Consider the following 10,039-nt stretch of genomic DNA (forward strand, 5'->3'; position numbering starts at 1 on the left):
AACGAACAGATTAATTCATTATGTATCTAAAAACTGAAAACCTTTATGTCCAATAGTCAGTATGCACCAACCCGCCCCCACCCCCACTCCTACCGCCTGACCCCAGTGCACCTTGGTACTTGGTAGTCACACCAATCCAGACCTGCCAGGCTCTCACGGTGAAGTAGTTTAGAAAGAGAGCCACCATGACGTTACATTTCACAAAAGATCACACCTTCCTTACATAAGACTCTGATTGAATTCTTGGTGCTAGTAAAAGGGTCTCTGTCTTGCCATTGAAGGGAATTCTGCAGGGGGAACCACTGTGGTTGTAGAAGAAGAAAAAAAATAGGATCATACCAGCTCAATCCCCGGCCCAGCCCAGGCCTATTGCTGGCTCATAAAGCTGTATTAATTTCAAGCGCTCCAAACTGAGCCCTTTCTCTCCCTCCCGGCACTGGGCAGCATTCTCACTCGACACACACTCATCTGTGCTGCTCTCCCCAGTTTTCGCTTCTGTGTTCCCCACCCCCCTACCCCCTTTCTCCCCCCTACTACCGCCAGAGTCAGGTCTAATCCAAGAAAGGAGGGATCTCTCATCCACCCCCTGGGCTCAAACACACTCAGCTCTTTCCCTACATTTCCTTTCCCATACATCCCATTATGATTGAAATGCTGGAAAAACAAAAATGAATATAAAGAGAATGATCAGATTTTTGTTCATGGATAAATGTATTTATATCTAATTAGGAGACTTCACTGTGAAGGGGGTACAGTGTTTTAGCTCTGGCCTACTGAAGGACAAATACCTAGGTAGCGCTCATTCTCCAAGTTGGTAAAAGATGCCCAGAGTCGGTCCGCATTAGTGGTGCCAATAGTACCATGAGCAGAGCTCAGGCTAACAGGCAGCGTCCCCGGGGCTCCCCTTGCCAGTGGAGCCTGTCTGCCCAGAGTTTTTTCATGCAAGTTGGTCTTAAGCCAGGGATTTGAGAAGATTTGCCCTTCTCCACCTTTCCAAAAAAGGAAAGAAAGATATAACAATATAGATACAGATGATAGAGGGTTATAGACATATATAGCTAGATGATAGATGATAGATAGACAGATAGATGCGATCAATAAGGAAAAAGCATCTTTAAGATTAAGAAATCCAAACCGTTAAACTTCCATTTGACCTTCATCTCCCCGAGAGTGCCTAACGTTTCTCATACCCCCACAACTTCCTACTGATTCAGAAATAACAGCACAGAGCAAGGAACTTAATTAAAAATAAAAAGAAAAAGCTGCCAGTGCCTTGGCTTTCATCAGGGACACAGATACTAAAATACTCATCAACTGACATTCACTATCACTCATCAGAAGAAGCTAAGAATATGCATTATTATAAAATCGCTTCATGACATTATTTGTACCTGTAAATAATGTCAAAGCGTCATCTACCTGAGCTCAGCTAACCAAATATCCTTTGTAAATTAAACCGGGACACACTCTGACACACTCACTTGTCTTGCACGTACAGGGGATAGCTAACCCTCCCAGCCACGAGGGCATAATCTGGGTACAGGGCCTCTCCGCATCATCTCCAGCCCTTTCTGAGCCCTTCCATCTCTTGTGGAGAAAGTGTTCTTTTATTCATTGTGCAATGCGTTTGTTTGGAGAACCTAGAGAAATGGAGCATGGTGCCAGGCAAAGAGAGGACTATGGCACTGGCCTGCCTTGGGCCACGTGGCAGGGAGGGCCTGGTCCCCCGGGGCCACACAGAAGGAGTGTAAGGACCAAAGGGGTGGGAGAGGTCTGACGCTGTGGGAATTGCAGAGGGAGGAGGGAAGAGGGGAGCTTGGAGAGAATTTCACGGGGGCTGGGTGCTGAGGGTTGGAGCGACCCTGGCCAAGGCAGGGCAGAGCCAGTCAGGGTCAGGGAGGGGGTCTGGCAAGGGCCTTCCAGACAGCAGACTCGTCACAAATTGAGGATGGCAGAACAGAAGGACCGGAGAGGGGTCATGGTGACTTTCTGGGGCCACACCAGCTACACCAGCCCTGTGTTGCCTTTTCTGCTCTTCTCTTACACAGAAGAAGAAAACCTTGGGAGCTTAAACCACCAGTGCTGGGGGGATTCTGTTATTTGCAGCCTAACCTAATGTTAATTCAGCGAAGGGTCTTAAGCACTGAGATGAGGTGACCCCCCCCCACCCCCGGTAGGGAGTAGGAGGGGAAAAAAAAAGAAAGGAAGCAGAAAAGGAGCAGTTGGGGGGTGGGCAGAAGAAAAGCCAGGAGCAGGTGGTATCACCCAGCCAGGGGCCTATAAGAGCAGAGGTGACCAAACAGGCCAATCATGGCAAGGGGTCCCCAAGGAGACCTGGGGAAGGTGCAGCAGTTAGCAAGTGGAACCAGCAGGTGGGTAGTCTCTGAATGAGCAAACTGCTCAGGGGAAGGAAGAGAGCTGGACCCAAAGGATACCACGTTCCCTCGTGATCCAGGCCAGGGGGACCCAGAGCTTTAAGGCTGGAAGTTGGGCAGTCTCTGCAGAAGGGCAGCCTCCCCAGGTGGGAGACAGGGCTGGCTGACAGGCAGAAGCTGAGGCAAGCAGACTGTAGGGGGAGATCTGCAGGGGGACATCCTCTGGGGGAAAGGATTACCTGGGGCATCTTTGACGGAGAGCTGGAAATAGGGAGCCAAACTGGTCCTTGAGTTTGGATGATGGGATGGTGGTAAGCCCGAGAAGGTCAACGCAGGAGCAGAATTCAAAGGACTGGATGGGGTGTGCGTGTGTGTGTGCCGGTGCATGTGTGTGTGTTTTGGGATCTGTGCGTTAGTGTTTGCATTGGTGTGTACGTGTTACGTGATTTGGGGTATGTGCCTGTCAAGACATGTGTGTTGTGTATAGTGTGTTCAGGGGTCTGGTATTAGAATGTGTGTCATGATACGTGTCTATCAGTATTGTGGGGAGAGTGTGTTGGCATGTGCTGATGTGGCAGGTGCTGGTGGTGGGAGCATGTATGCACCAGTCTCAGGATGATTTTGCCAATAAGAGGAAGAGCAAGGGAGTGCCCTGGGTGGCTCAGTCAGTTAAGCGTCTGCCTTCAGGTCAAGTCATGATCTCAGGGTTCTGGGATCAAGCTCTGCATTGGGCCCCCTGCTCAGTGGAGAGTCTGCTTCTCCCTCTCCTTCTGCTGCTCCCCCACTTGTGTACGTGCTCTCTCTCTCTCTGTCAAATGAATTTTTAAAAATCTTTATTTTTAAAAAAGTGGAACAGCAAGGAAAACCACATTAAGGACATTTCCTGCTCTATAAAACTTTAGCTGACCCCAAGAGAGACTTAGAAGGCAGAACTCATGGGAGTTTGTGGTTGCATGAGAAAGAAAGGGAGAAGGAAGATTCCAGAATGGCAGGCATCTCGCCCTGGGGACCTGCTTCCCCCTCTCTAACCCTGGGCATGTCAGACGTTAAGACAGGTTCTTAGCCTTGGCGGCATGGCCACCACCCCACCCATGGACCCATTGGACTAGAAAGCTGCTTGCCCAGGCACACTTGCTTCTCCCACATTACCACAGCCACAAAAAGAAAACATTCCCCAAATTCCCCTGGAATGACTTTCCCTGGAAGCATCCAGAAAGCATGGTCTGCAGAATGAGACTGGCCAGGAGGAAGGAGGCAGCCCACTTCTCCACCAAAGTTTCCAGAGCAGCAGCTGAGAAGAAGCAGGGTGACTCCCAGAACTGCCCATGAACACTGGCTCTGGGCAAGGTGGGGAGGGTGCCAGTTGGTTGGCAGACACAGCTCCAGGCTGGCTACTCCAGAGCCAGGGGTCAGTGTGTGGGCCGCTGCTTCAAGCAGGAGCCTGTCCCCGTCTGCCTCGGGGTACGAGACATGCTGCTTCTGGAGACAGAGCAGAGGCAGCCAAGCCCGCCACACGGAACATGCAGGCTGTTGAGCTGTAGTTCCTTGTGTGTTCCTGTAGGAAGAATCGTTCTTCAACCAAGGAAGAGTTAACTCTTTCCTATGACCGCGCACTTCTATCCTGCAGTCTTGTCTCATGATCCGCCACTGCCGAGGGAAAGTTCGAATCCCGCCTGAAGATGATGGGGGCTTCTCATCGAGCTCCTGACCTCTCTAGCTTTCTATGAAGAACCCCCTTTCTCGGCCCTAGCCCCTCACTTCCCCTCTCCCTCCTCCAGCCCCTGAGAGTGACTTCTAGTGACCAGGACAGGCCATGTGTCTCTCTGGGATAACCACTCATCTTGGCTTTCCCCTGGGCCAAGGCGTCTCCCGGGACGTGGGACTTTCCGTGGTAAAACCGGGACTGTCCCAGACAAACCAGGACAGTTGGTCACATTGCATGCCTCACCCCTTCTTATCTTTACTTATGTCATTAGCCCAGCCTGCAGAGCCTTGCTGCCAGGAAACATTCTATCCACACTGGGCCACTGCCTCTAGGAAGCTTCTCTTAGTCAGCTTCTGTCTCCCTGAAAACCCAAGAATCCATCTCCATCGAAACCAGACAACGATGTTGTCCTCAGTGCCCTCCTGGGAGGCTGAAGGGTCCAACACAGTACTCTGCTATTGTAGGAGCTGAAAAATCAATCCTAGACTTGAGCTTCTGAAGGTCAACTATGCCGTCTTCATGTCTCTGTGATTGTCTCTAAGCCCAGCCGTCACAGGCAAGCCATAGATGTTTGCTGAACTATTTTGCCAAAATATGTAGGGAGGGATACTGTGATGTATGCCAACGTGCCAAGATAAATTTCCTTCAAAAATTCTGAAAAATCATTGTATTCCCCTGATTCATTTAACAAACACTTATTAAGCACCTATTATATGCCCAGCACAGGGGATAGAACAGCGAACAAGAGTCAAAATCTCTGTCCTCATAGAACCTACCATGTAGGGGAGAAATAGATAACCAATATGTTTTTTTAAAGATTTTATTCATTTATTTGACAGACAGAGATCACAAGTAGGCAGAGAGGCAGGCAGACAGAGAGGAGGAAGCAGGCTCCCTGCGGAGCAGAGAGCTGGACACGGGGCTCAATCCCCGGACGCCAGAATCATGACCTGAGCGGAAGGCAGAGGCTTTAACCCACTGAGCCACCCAGGCGCCCCAACCAATGTCAAAGAGAGGAAAGTGTCATGAATTTTAATAAAGGAGGTTAATGGGAAGCACACTGGTGAGGGGGCAACCTAAGTCAAGAAAGGCCTCTCTGAGGAGTGAGCAAAAGATAAGGAGGAGGCTGTTGCAGAGATCTGGGGGAGGGGCTCCAAAATGAGACTAAACTTAGAATGTTCAAGGACCAGAAAGAAAGCCAGTGTGATGGGAGCATGGCAAAGCAAGAGGAGAAGCCTTGAAGGAAGTAGGAGAGGCCGGGTCACATTGCACTTTGCAAGTTCTACTCCTTAGGATTAGATTTCACCTCAATGGCTAATGCAAGGTATATCTCATATAGGAAAAGCTCAGATTTGGAAATCCCAAGCCAGTTATGATGGCTCCATGGTCATTTGGAGCTCATGTTCCTTCTCCTTTATCATGAAGTTTCCATAAGTTTTCCATGAAGGTTACCTCACAACTACAAGATGGCTGCTGGAGCACCACCCATCACACTTCTGTTTCAAGCACAACCATCACTCACTCTGTTTCAGTGGGAAGGAGGAAGGTGGAAGAGCAGAGCCATGCATCCTCTTGTCTGGGCCAGTTCTGTTAAAAGGATAATCCCCAGGAGCCTGGGTGGCTCAGTAGGTTAAAACCTCTGCCTTCAGTTCAGGTCATGATCTCAGGGTCCTGGGATCAAGCCCCACATAGGGCTCTCTGCTCAGCAGGGAGCCTGCCCCCCCCCCCACTTCTCTCTGCCTGCCTCTCTGCCTACTTGTGATCTCTCTCTGTCAAATAAATTTTTTTTTTAAAAAGCCTTTTTTTTTTTTTTAAAGAATATTCCCCAAAGCCCCACTTGACAACTCTGCTTTTATCTCCTAGGACACCCCTAGATATAAAGGTGGCTGAAAAACCCAGACCCTTAGCTGGGTACCACACTGCTCCAAATTAAACAAGGTTTCAATCAGAAAATAAGAAATGCAGAATAAATACTGAATGAACACACAGCATGTGTCAAGGAGCCTGGGGTTTGTTCTAAGTGTGAGGGAAGGTTTTAGAGGGGTTTTGTCAGTGTTGATGGGATTTGCCCAATGAGAAGTACTCTGGCTGCAGGTGGAGCAGAAACTGCCAGCAGGGAGGGGGATCAGGAAGATGAGTTAGGCATGGTTGCAATCATCTGGCTGAGAGATGACGGAGCTGAGGCTAGTGTTTCTGCAGGAGGTGGTGAGAAGCGGCTGGACCAGGCCTCCGTTTGGGGGCTAGTGCTGCCAGGACTTGCCAGTGGATGGGTATGGGGTGTGAAAGGAGGAGAGAACTTGGACGGTTCCCAGGTTCGGGGGCTGAGCAACCAATAAGATAATGGTACCCTTAATGGGGGTGGAGAGATGAGGAGAGGAGGAGGGGCAATAAAATGTTCTGCTTGAATATATTGATTTTGGAGGACACTGATAAGGGTCTGCTGAGTAGGTAGTTGGACTCCCCTTATGTTTGGGGTTCAGGGCAGAGGTGAAACAAATTTGGGAGCCGCAGGCATATACGCGGTACTGAAAGCCAGAGCGAGATGAGTTCATGCAGTGAAAGGTGTCGATGGAGAAGAGAAGAGGTCCAAGGTTGGACCTTGGGGTGCTTTGCCTTTAGAGCTGAGAGAGGCAGTAGAGAGGGCATAAAGGAGCCCCAGAGCTGGCGTGGTGGGGGGAGCAGGGGGAGAAAGCAGACCAGAGTGGTGGCCGGAGGAGGAATAACGAGTGGCTGAGCACAGCAGAGAATTCACCCTGGGGTTTGGCAAGGGGGGGCTTGTAAGTGACCCTGATTACACCAAAAGCCATGTCAGTTCTTCCAGGGCTGCTCACTGTGTGTGGGGGTGGGGCGTGGAGAATTTGCATCCCCCTTGCCTCTTTGTGGCTCACTGTCAGGTTCCCCTGAATTGGGAGGTTGACCAGATGCTGCTATGTCCCATCTTCCCCTGGGTTTCCCTGGGTCATCTACTTCCTTCTGCTGCCTGTCCTGTGCCCCTCTCTCTGGGCCTTAGAGGAAAACAGCAGCCCTGCTAAGGGGATTGGGACCAGGACTTTATTTTTTCTTCAGTTGCTTATAGAAATTCTCAAACACAGACAAGAGTAGAGAGAAAAGTATCAAGATGACCACAGGAGGAAGATGATCCTGTGGCCCCAGAGTCCGTTTTGCCAATGGACTGTAGGTTCCCAGTATTTTATGTCAAATAAAACCAGGTCACGAATTCCAAAGTTACTGGCTTAGGACCCTCATTTAATGCAAGGAAAAGGAATGCAAAAGAAAAATCATAGGAAAACACTACACACAAGGTTGAATACCATTTCCTGACACTTGTTTTCGGCATCTATGCTTATATATTTGTAGGCATGCATGTGGGTACTTGGTGGTGACAGCAAACCGATTTGCTACATTGAGTTTAAAGTTAAAAGAGGGTGAAAACCACCAGCCTCTAGGACATCTCCTTCCCCCCACCCCCTCGCCCCAGCAGTGAACATGTTCAGGACCACAGACTGGACGCGTAGGCATCACTCCCAGGAGGGGGCTGCTGGTTTTCTCTAGCGGGAATCGTGTGCCACGGGCAGCATGTTGGAGAAATAGTAGATCCAGGCTGTGGTTATCCGATCTGCCGTTGTCTGGAGCTACAGTTAATGCAACCAAATACAACGGAATGGCTGAGATCCATCTAGTGGCCAGACCCGTGGTCCTCAACCTGGACACAGGCTAGAAGCAGCTGGCCAGCCTCACTCCCAAAGTCCCTGCGTAATCGGGAAGGGATGCTGCCTGGGGTACCGGGAGGCTTCAGTGCTAATTATAATGCAGGGCTTGAGGGAGAACCATGGGCAGAGCAGGAGGTAGGCACTCCCGGCTCACCAAAGGCTGCCCCCCCCGCCCCGCCCCCGCCTTCTGCTGCCGGACTGGTGAGCTCTGTGGCTTCAGTGTCCAAAGTGGCTGGTGCCCCCTGGGTGTGGCACAAGGTGGTGTGTAGGCCCAGCAAACCCTCCAGGAGCTCCCATTTGGGTTGGTTGTTCAGTCCTCTCCGCCTCATGTCCCAGAAACCCTAAAGCAGTGTTTTGTTCTTTTTTAAGAGAGAAAGAGAGCAGGGACAGGGAGGGGCGGAGGGAGAGAAAGAACCACAAGCAGACTCTGCCCCTAGTTCGAGCCCTATGTGAAGGTCAGTCCCACCACTCTGGGACCTTGACCTGAGCCAAAACCGAGAGTCAGACGCTTAACCCACTGCACCACCCAGGCTCTCCCACAAAGGCATTCTTTGGAGTGAAGAAACCCCTCCAGCATGTGGGCTCTGGGCAGAGATCAGCAGGGAGCTAGCTTCCAACAACCACACTTCCCTGACCTTGCTCGAACACGACATACATTTGCATTGGACACGTCTTTCACGTCTACAGGCGATGTGTGTTCTTCAGAAGTCTGCTCCCTCCCCACGCACTCCTGCCCCTTCCCTCTCCTTTGGGTGTCTGTCCTGTTTCCCTCTCCCTATTACAGGAGAAAGGGGGCTATCTGAAGACCACCAGGACCAAGAATCGGTTTGATTTTAACTTGCTTGTAGAAATGTCCATACACAGGGCACCTGAGTGGCTCAGTCAGGTAAGTGTCTGTTTTTGGCTCAGGTCATGATCGAAGAGTCCTGGGATCAAGGCGTGTGTAGGGCTTCCTGCTTAGTGGGGAGTCTGCTTCTCCCTCTTCCTCTGCTCCTACCTGCCCCCCACTCACTCCTCCCTCTCTCTCTCTTTCTCTCTCTCAAATAAAATCTTTAAGAAAAATGTCGAAATACACACAAGAATGCAGAGAAGAGCACAATGAGCCCCCATGCGCCCCTCACCCAGCTTCAGTGGTCCTGGTCTGCTTGGTTTCCTACAGGGAGGACACGACCACCCCAACATCACAGCTCTCTCCCCCCACACGCAATCCCCCAAGGACTGAATTCCAAAGGAAACAATTCAGAGCTTCTAGTTATCCCCCCGGGACACTAAAGGCTCTTATATGGACACCTGCCGCCTGGTCTGAGACACTCACTGGGGTGGCATATGGATCACCCCCCACTCTGTGTGCCTGGCAGATTGGGGAATTTCACCTACACCCACTTATTTCAGGAGAAGAGCGGTGGCCCCCTCCCTGTCTCTCTTCAGAAAGGCTGCTGGTGGACTTCCCAAGTCCCACGGCCCTGGGGCTTGTGTACCCACTCAGCACCCTGCCAGTCCATCCTGCCTTGACCAGACACCTTAGGGGGAAAAAAAAAAAAAAAGGCAAAATTCCTCCCAAAATGCACCACCACCTGTTCCCTGAGATGCAAAAACCTCTACGTGTGTGCTTGTGGGGACGGGGTGGGGAAATGGTTCATTTCCAACTTGAGTGGCTTTACCCGGGGTTTTGCTCAATCCCGGGCTAACGGCTAAACTATCTGAACTCCAAACCAAAATAAATACACCTCTGAGGTTCAACAATGTTATTACATCAAGGCTGATGTAATGACTCCAAACCATGAGAAAATAATATTCCAACATAATGGGTCCCTCTGTTCAGCCAGAGGAGAGCCTGGCCTGCTGGCTCCTTGCCGACTGGAATTTGGCATTTTCTGTCATTGTTAAGCTGGGTGTGTGTATGTGTGTGTGTAACCTAATTAATGATGTTTTAGTAATTGTGGTGCGAAAGAGTATAGATAGATATTAAAATATAATTGAGGGGTGCAGAGCAAGTCCTTGGACCAACCCAGAGAAGAGTTCCAGAATGATCTGTCTGCCCCACCTCCGGAGCCCCTCCCAGACTCAGCTTCTCACAGGGTGACATTGTAGGATTCTGGTGGCCCTCCAGGAGGTCACGGTTCAAGGGGTGGAGAAAGGTCATGATTGCTCAAGGCTACTTTACCCAGGGAGACAGCTTCCAAATAAAAAAGGAAGGGGCGCCCTGCCCCAGGAAGGTATCTGCGGACACTCGGAGGGCGTCTTTAGAA

This window comes from Mustela nivalis, assembly GCF_964662115.1.
Source record: "Mustela nivalis genome assembly, chromosome: 11".
NCBI classification, from domain to species: domain Eukaryota; kingdom Metazoa; phylum Chordata; class Mammalia; order Carnivora; family Mustelidae; genus Mustela; species Mustela nivalis.